General features: G+C 39.9%; 1 long non-coding RNA gene across 1 annotated transcript; it reads right to left on the bottom strand.

Moving 5' to 3' along the window:
* On the bottom strand, positions 1-9,313 carry LOC101845895. Its single transcript, XR_220069.1, has 4 exons — positions 9,243-9,313; positions 4,136-4,191; positions 1,638-1,725; positions 1-228 (listed from the first exon to the last, which is right to left on the bottom strand). It is a non-coding gene; the product is annotated as an uncharacterized LOC101845895 (long non-coding RNA).
* Positions 9,314-9,389: the final 76 nt, after the last annotated feature.

The following is a 9,389-nucleotide window of genomic DNA, read 5'->3' as shown; positions in this document are numbered from 1 at the left end:
TGCAGGCAGAGGCATCAGTCTTTATTCTTTTCAAAACCAACAAAGGAAAAATTTGATGACATGCTGATTCTGAATATTGTACAACACATTACATGTACAAGAATAAATGCTCAAACTGAGAGACTATGTGAGAGATGAAGTGACAGCATGCAGACGATGAACGATGATGATAAAGGATCGTGAAGAACCTGGGTCATTTCTTGCCAGACTTTTTAATGCCACCAGACGCTGTGAATGAAAAACAAAGGAATACAGAACATTACTAAAAATACACCAAAAAAAAACAATGTTTGTACCCAATACAGTTTTTAAACGCTTACTTATTTAGAAGGACAAATGCATGGTCTCATTTGAAACAAAACTACAAGTTTTAACTTAAAACATCATCGATAAACATAAGCACCAAGCCTATACGTAATGTGCAGTGTTAATGTCATATCTTACATGTAGAGAGAAAGGTGAAAAAGGTAAAGGAAGCCTTTGTCCATAATATAATTGCACTCTACAATAGAAATCTTCACCTTCATAATAGAACCAGTTTAAAAAATGACTCAATCTGAGACAAGAGGACCAGTTCTGAGAGCACATGAAGCACTCTTCAGTGTCTTCTACCATAGCCTTCGAAAATGGAAATGAATACTTGAATACAGTGGAATCCTGTTATAACGAGAGGGAGGGGACCGGTACGAAATGTCCGTTATAGCAGGATTCTCGTTGTAAGGGATCCAGTAATAAATTCAAAGGAAATAATAAAGTAGGCCTAATCTATGAGTTTGGTGTTCTCTTAATTTCTGTTTGTTATCTCCTCTGATGACGGCTTTGTTCAACATGACCTCCAGGTCTTACTTAATCAAAAATTGAATCAGGCTTCTTTCTCTAGCAATAGGGAAGTTGACAGCTCGGCGTTGGCGATCAGAAAGAAAGTTCTCAAGGCTAACTCGCCCTCTGTGTTGTCCATCGCCCCACCACACCCTGTGGTGCGTTCCCGCGTCTCCTTACGCACGTCAAACATTCGTTCCACCCATCGGAGAAGTGACAGGCATGATAGGCATAGATAATCTAGACTAGGCTGGCCTATCGCTATCAGGAAATCCAATGCGTTCTGCTTCACAACCGCTCGTGTGCGCATGCCACTCCCTTCCCACTCACTCGCTCCGGCCTTCATTGTTGGCACACATGGGCTCTCCCATTCTGTTTCGCTTGATCACCAACAAGTTTCTCAAAAGGCCTAGCCTATGCCTAGGGCTAGGTCTATCGTCGCCTCAGAACTATTTTGTCCAAAGTGTACTTAAGTAAAGAGGCACTTTGGATAAAATAGTTCCTAGGCGAAGCTATGGAACATCACTTTTAAAGTGGCCCATATAACGCGTCTCTCCGCACCATCTCTCTCTGCCGCCTGCCCCACCTCACTTACCACTGGACTGGCCAATCATGAATCACAACACCACACCACTGACTGCTTGTTTGGAGCCCGCCCATCAGGCACAGCCAGTTTTTCCAACTTCCATGGTACGGCACAAAGCTAAAAATTTCGCATTTTCGAGACGTGGTGTTCCAGGTGCGTCAATAGGCAACAAAGAGGTTAAAAGGGACAAACTCATATACCAGCTGTTCAAAACACTAGGACAAGCACTTACTCATAGGTCCTTTGCCTGCTGCCTTGGCAGCTGCCTCCTTCATAGCTCTCTGCTCTTCCCTTTGCTTTTGCTTGAAGGCAACATCAGACTGGAAAAAAAAGCGTTTCTCAACTTTTAAGTTAAGGTAGAAAAAATCCCAAACACACAGAAAATTGTATGAACGTCAATGTTAAGTAATAATAGTGTATCTTTTTGTACCCTTTCTCATGGAATATTTTTACACGATGTCACAAAACAACTCCTTCAGCATACCTTTTCATTCTAATCTACACCTAAAATCCCTTAGAGACATTCAGCATTGAAATGGAAACCAGTTAAATCAGGTGCTTAACTCCTTTACACACCACACCAGTAGAGCTGGCGCAAAAAGTGACCTTCTCACATCGCAGTATGCTAGCTGACCGAGCCCTTACAAATTCTTCAATATTAAGTTTAAGGGCCTTATACAATAAACACTTTATATAAATATAATCCTCTCCAAGTTTGCAAAATGCATACTGTCTTGTCTAGCACGAACATAGCGAAACTGGCAGAATGCAGAAATCTCTTCGTTAAGTACGAATTTCGCTTTGTATACAAATTTCAGGTTGCATTAATTTTCTAAATTCACATTTGCAAGGATCAGTAGTTTTGCCTCTAACAACATAAAGGTCTTTCGGCATCTTGTGCTCTGCGTGGCCCACTATAAACTACAACTTCATCTTGATCTAACTTTGCACAACACCGGCAAACAGTTGTGTAGCATCTAATCTTAGGGCAACAATATCGGATACATAATACATGATTTCAAGCAAGAAAGGTCTTTGACCTTCACTCACACTCATGCTGTGCTCGTTCTCTCTCTCTCTCATGGTGTCTACTTTGGTAAACAAAATTTGCCCTCCATGACATTAATTCTTTTTCACGACGATATGTACAAATCAGTTTCTTTATGTTTGTGTTGTGAATACAAAGAATACATATATAAGAATAAAATTCGGGACTTCAAATGTGTTCCGTAGGTACATTTTTCACTCTGTGTGCCCTCGACTTTATCAGGGAAGTGGAATTATTTTTATTTCGTAAAAAATTGTACATGTTTCAAGCCCCCATTGACACTTAATCATTTTGGGTGTGAGGTGCCTCAATCTTGCCTGACAGGGCCAACCCGAGCTGAGACGGATACAACATCCCAGTAGAAAGACAAGAGACACTCGACAAAAATTCTTCCAACACCATAACGGAACTCACTTCCGCCACACCACAGATGCTGGTGAATTATTTTTAGGCCTTGACTGCTTTGTTTGATTGAAAGAAGCATATCAACACAAAGAGGCATTTATGGTTTGGATAAAGCAAGAAAGACAGAATCATGAAGAAACTAGTGGGAGAAAACTCATGGGGCTAGCGGACAGCAGGAGATCTTCAGAGGAAGAAACCCCCCCTCAAGCAAGTGTTTCAGTCCTAATTTCCTGACACTCTAAGGGGCCTGGCCACACTCAGGTCATGGCTCCTGAGTGCTCTCCTGCTGTTTCTGTTTGTTTTCTGTTTTCTTCGCGCTGATCGGGAGACGAACCTTCAAGGATTTGGGGTATTTCCGGGTCTTCAGTTCGTGCGTTTTCGAACAGTGCCACGGCGCCTCCAGCGGAAAATAGCAAATGCGAAGCTATACAAAAATCTACCATAGTTTCCTGTCTGCTGTCTGTTCTATTTGGCCCAGCTGTCGTTTCGTCTCATCCACAGCCAGCTCGAACTCTTTTCTGACTATATTTCATTGAGCTGTAAAGTGTAAATTCCTTTTTCAACCAACTGGTCTTTCTGACCAGGTTTTGCAATGTCTAGTGACAAACCAAAAGAATTTTCAGTTCAAAAGCAAGTCTTTCATCTGTTTCAGACACTTGTCGAAACGACCTGGATGTGAAAGAGTTCAGACATCGATCTAGAAGGCACTCATAAAAAGGATAGTCACAGTGAAACTCGGATTTAACTAAGTTGTCGGGCCCGACCTTCAATTTTGTTGAATGTGAGTACTCCATTATAGCAATGTGAGCAACAAGTTGCGTTGCAGTGTAGGGCATAACATAAAGCAATCCTTTGGAACTACAGAATACATCACGAGCCTTTGAACCTGAAAACTGATAGTGTATCCCAACACACCACGACACGCACCCACCGTAGCTAATTGTACCAAGGTTTCAAACACTGACCATTTTTTAAAAAGATTCTCATTAGCCTAAGCTCACACCTAAAACACAAAAGGGCACGAATTTTATAACAACTTGTCAAACTAATGCTTGTCTCAGTCTAATTTCTATCTCTGGGTAAAGTGGCACTGGGCAACTACAACGGCTCAGTGCGAAGTGGATGTTAAAGTTTGATAGCTGCAACTAACATAGTGACGTAAACTGTACGGGTCTGGTCCATTGAAATTGAAGAAATGGTGATGTATTTTAAAGTTCAAGGGCAACAACAATATTAAACAAGACCCCTGGCAGTGAAAAAAAAAACCCTCCACTTACTTCATCTTCTTCATCTTGCTTCTTTTTGGGGGCCTTCAGAGGCTTCTTCTTGCCACCTGTGAAAAAAATATGCGTTATTCAAAATGTGAAACATGTCGAGAATAGTCAAATTACTATTAGCAAACTCCTGAAACATCAAACTTATTTCAAAGTGAAAGAAACCCAGATAACTAGATCACCATGGGGGTGGTCAAGTAAATGATCAAAAAAATAAAACCTGTAATAGTAGTTGTGGTTTTTCCTATGAGCTCACATGGACATCATTTCTGTCTACCCAAAAGAAGCATAAAATCAACAAACCACTTGCATGAGTTTTCTGTCAATTTTCTTCGTGTTTTCTGTGGATTTGGTACATAAATTAGTGCTTTCTGCTTCAGACAAATCAAATTTAAAACTTCTTTTTTTTTAATTCAATTTTTTTCAGGGGTTGTCAGCAACAATCCCAAAACATGCAAAGCACAAATAAACCAAAACAGGTTTATTTTAGGAATTGACAAGTTAGGACAAAAATCCCAGCCAAACAACAGGACTAAAGAATCTGCAGGCAAACCAACTGCAAGTTTTCATTTTGCAACCTAGACTGCTGGAAAACAGCATTATATTACTATTACTATTACTATTAATATTAATGGTGGTTGCAGCTTAACTACTTCTGATCCTTATATTAAGTTATTGTGCCAAAAAGTAAACGTGGTAGAGTCACAGTCAACACAATCTAAAGGTCGAATCACATGGAGCGGTGTACGGCGACGGAAAAAGTCAGTCAGCTGTGTTTGGAAACCCCTGCTTTCTGTTTGCTCACGAGCTGTTCTCATGAGACAGAATACCGCCGTGGAAACCATTGCGGAACCATCGCGGCGTTTCAGCAACCACTTCTGTGAGCGAATTTTGAGACACTGTAGCGGTGTCTGCCCCTCTGTGGCCTACTGGAGGTTCGAAATTCGAATATGATCTCTAAAACCTAAAACCAGGGTTCCCATCCATCAGAATCAACTAGAAAAAAATTTCCCGTTTTTTTCCTGGTTTCCTCCAAGATTTTGTTAAGATTTTCAAAGCAATTTCGTTTTCAAGATAACAGAACTACGAAGAATAAACGAAGAGAAATGCAAGAGATTTAATACAAATCATAATATTGCCACAGACAGTCCAATTTCCTGGGGTGTCAGTTCAGTGTCCGGGATGATAGATCTAAGTGTCTATTGTAGTGTCGTGTAGATTAGAGAATTTTGCGGTGGGAAAGATTTTGATCGATAAGTCAGTCGAACAGCAAGTGACCAAACGGGACTATTTTCAAGATTACAAGAAATCAGGGAGGCCAGCACCCAGAATAACAACCCCCCCCCCCAAATAAACTGCAACCACCTCAACATTTTTAATCTGGTAAAAACAATACCATTGCATTTTTAAACATAAATTATGATAAATAACGGTAGGTACTATTAACTTATAACACAAAATGCCTTTTACGTTTTGAAAATCAGTCAGTAAATAAAATACAGTATAACACGGATAGGTCGAACACAGAAGACTCAAAATCACGCCTCCGTTAAAACTGTGCCTGCGATCCACTGTTTTTTTTCTTTATCTTTGTAAGATATCCCTCGAACTACCGAGGCCAGACCAAATGGATTCGATCTATCCGAGGTTATGCTTTAGCTATGGTGGTGTACATGATATTTGTGGGTATTTTCATTTCTCCAGAAGAAGAGTAGAGGATAAGTAGTCTGTTAATTTCACTTTTATTGTTTTTCACACAAGTAGGGTTTACAACTCTATTCGCAGTCCGCACTTTTTCGAAGAGGGCACAACCAAATTTTAAATTTTTTTAAATTGGCTCAAAGAGAGGAGTGAACTATCTTGTTATACATGATCTTTGTCCCTACGAGATGAGGGGAAAAAACGAGTAAATGCTAGGCCCTAGGCCCAATTAATTTCCATCCTTCTTTTGAAACGCCCTGCGTGCCAATAATAATATTTTGTAGTATTAACTTAATTCACACACCCTATGCGAATATAATTTCATAGTATTCACACACCCTGTGCGAATAACATTTCATAGTATTCATACAGTATTCACACACCCTGTGCGAATAAAATTTCATAGTATTCACACACCCTTTGCAAAAACAATCCCATAGGTTATAGTATTCACACACCCAGTGCGAATAACTACAGTACAGCCTTATATTATGGCTGGCTCTATTTCTCCGAACGTTCGGAAAAATAAACTTGAACTCTATTTCTCCGAACGGTTTCAGTTCTCAAGATTTGTTGATAATAAGCGAATGGAGTGGCCCATGTGTGTGTGTGTGTGTGTGTGCGTGTGCATGTGTGTGTGCGCGTCGGTGTGTGTGTGTAAGGTGTGAACGGGGGGGAGGGGGCTGGGGGGATTTTTTTTTTTTCATTTTACATGAAGGATTTTAGTTTTTGCTGGGTGACTAAATGCAAAATAGTTACTGCCAAGGTCGAGCAGTCTTGTTTTCTCGCAGTACCTTTTGGAGGTATTTTCAAATGAAGCATCGGGAACGTTGCCCCAACCACAAATGAAGTATCTGAACATTCAGACATTTAAAAATCTCCAGCTCTTGAAATTGAATTCGGTGCAAAAAATGCTTCTTCCCAGTCCTCGCACAAGGGCAGAATGAAAGGATGACGCCTAAATCTCACAAATAACCAAATATCTCGAGATCGGAAACCATTCGGAGAAATAGAGTTCAACTTTATTTTCCCGAACGTTGGGAGAAATAGTCTCTTCGTTATATTATAGTGGCTTTAGGTGTGATCTGCAGCAAACAGTACTGCAGTTTGACACCCGAAGCAGTGCATTTGTACGCGGGAGTGAAAGTAAAAATTTATCGACTTCCCCCAACACGGAAAAACTAGATTTATATTTTAAATTTCTAGAATGTTTGAATCTAGACTAGATCTATATCAGGCGATTTTGTAGTTTCGTTCGTTAAAGTCAAGAGTAGGGGGGTCTTGCCCCCCTGACCTAATAAAAATTGGAGGTGGGGGGGTTCAGGGGGCCCCCCTGAATTTTAATTTTATCTTAATTTGATGTTTTGCAGTTAGGTTGCATCCCTGCTCTTTGTGTAGCCTATTTCAAATAGTATTTGGTCATCAAGACTTCTGGATTTAAACAAATGGATCGTGGACTTTAACGAACAGAACTACAAGATCACCCTTATATCAGTCTAGTCTACTGGCCCCGCAGAAAATTGCAATTTTGAAATAGAAAAATTGCAAAAAATTGCACGGTAAACTGCCTACTAAAAATTGCAACCTCCCATCCCAGGCGCATTAATATGAGCTTAACATTTTTAGTTTAAAAAACATGACAATTTGAGTACCGGTCATAAAAGCAGCACAGCCTTTTAAAAAATCATGACCCACAATACAAATTCATCAAATTATTAACAACATTTTTACTAGTAACACACACGAGTACGTTAACAATAGTTATCGACCCAATATAATACGATAACGCGTGACACAAAAAAATGAAACCCTCCGTTTCATATTATCTTTTAAATGAAGGCATAAAATTTGACCAAATTTAGTACATACTGGGTACTTGGTTCATGCAAAGATCTAGATCTAGAAGGCATGAGGTTTAGTCTATAAAAAACAAAAAAACTGATGAGAGATTTTCAAAACGTCTAAATACAAAATAATCTTATGCTCCAAACTCCAAACAAATCAGATCCTGTTCTATTTTTCTCTTGAAACCTTTGATACACCGGTAATATCTGTATTTAGATCTATTTCAGATATTTTCTGTTTTAAAACCGGCATGGTATTGTTTTAACACTAGAGTCAAATCGTAAAATACAGCAAACTTTTTTTTCTCCCATTTATAAACAATAGCAGTAATAATGTAGATCTAGATCATGTCTATAGCACTCACTCCCTTGTCTACGTACACGGTAACCGGGCACTTAGCCTCAGTGTCTACGTACACGGTAACCGGCAACCGGGCACGTATGTAGTCTCAGTGTCACGTACACACGGTAACCGGGCAGTTCAGAATTCCAAGTTCAGTTTTTGTCATCCGGTGTTGCCTTCAACCACAGCCCTCCCCAGACTGTATATATTTTTTTTTTAATCAATAATTCCCCCATTCTGGAGCTCTATACTTGGCAGTGCACAGACTTTGAATGAACTTTGGTGACCTCAACCGGTACTCACAATGTGTTGCGAAAGCACAGGTTCACAGACCGGTCACAAAGGCGAGCCCGACAAGATGCGTGTACATGTATGACTTTCTTTCTTTTTCAACAAGTGACAGCACAGGACAGATATTGATTTATTTACATTCCGGTTACCGTGTACGTAGATACTGAGACTAGGTGCCCTTACCGAGTATGTAGACACATACATCATGTACCATCAATATTCATGCGCGCGCACACACTCACGTACACCTCACACACGCACACACTACACCTACTTTCTTATCACACATGCACATTTATACACATTAGGCTTAGATCCAGGCCTAGCCTTTGTCTCAGTTTGATGCATTCCGGCCTGAATTTCCGATAATCTTTTAGTTTTAGTTAGAGTACGCTCAGTGACTGTCAGTAGGCTTGAGCTGGGCCGAAACCATGATTTACGTAGGCCTATCAGCAATGTACTCGTACAATTTCGTATTTAAAATTCTGTTAAAATTAAAGCGTTGATGTATTTTAGTGTAAAATTGCAGGAAATTGTGAAAATTGCAAAAAATTGCGGGTTTGGTTTATTGTGGAACTCAATTTTTCGATTTCCTGGGGGGCCAGATTAAGTTGTGCTCTGGTTGTTAACAGTACACAGACTTGACTCTAAACCAATGTTTCCTGAGGCATTTAAACAAATCATAAACATACTTTCTTAATCTTGGCGCCAGAAGCCCTCCCAATCCTCGTTTGTTATGACAATACAAACAGTGGAGGACTATGGCTATGGCATGGTGACTGGCTGATTGACGACAAAAGGAAACTTTACTTTATACTAAAGACGCCACCCTATTCTAATATCAAAGCTAGATTCTAGATCTAGACTAGTTTATTTGTACAGTAGATCTAAAACTAGACATGGTGAATCTAAAGACTGAAAATCTATTTACCTTCTCTGCCAGACATGATTCTTCTGTCTCTGTGAAATCAGATTGTGAAAGGAGAGACTTCAATCAAAGATAGTACAAGACAAGATGGGCCACTTCTCTCTTTGAGCCAATTAAAAGAGTGTCCTCAAAATTTGGTGGCGCCCTCTT

Source organism: Aplysia californica, unplaced genomic scaffold (assembly GCF_000002075.1).
Source record: "Aplysia californica isolate F4 #8 unplaced genomic scaffold, AplCal3.0 scaffold00010, whole genome shotgun sequence".
NCBI classification, from domain to species: Eukaryota; Metazoa; Mollusca; class Gastropoda; order Aplysiida; family Aplysiidae; genus Aplysia; species Aplysia californica.
Note: the sequence above shows the minus strand (reverse complement) of the source record. Positions and strands in the feature narration are given on the sequence as shown.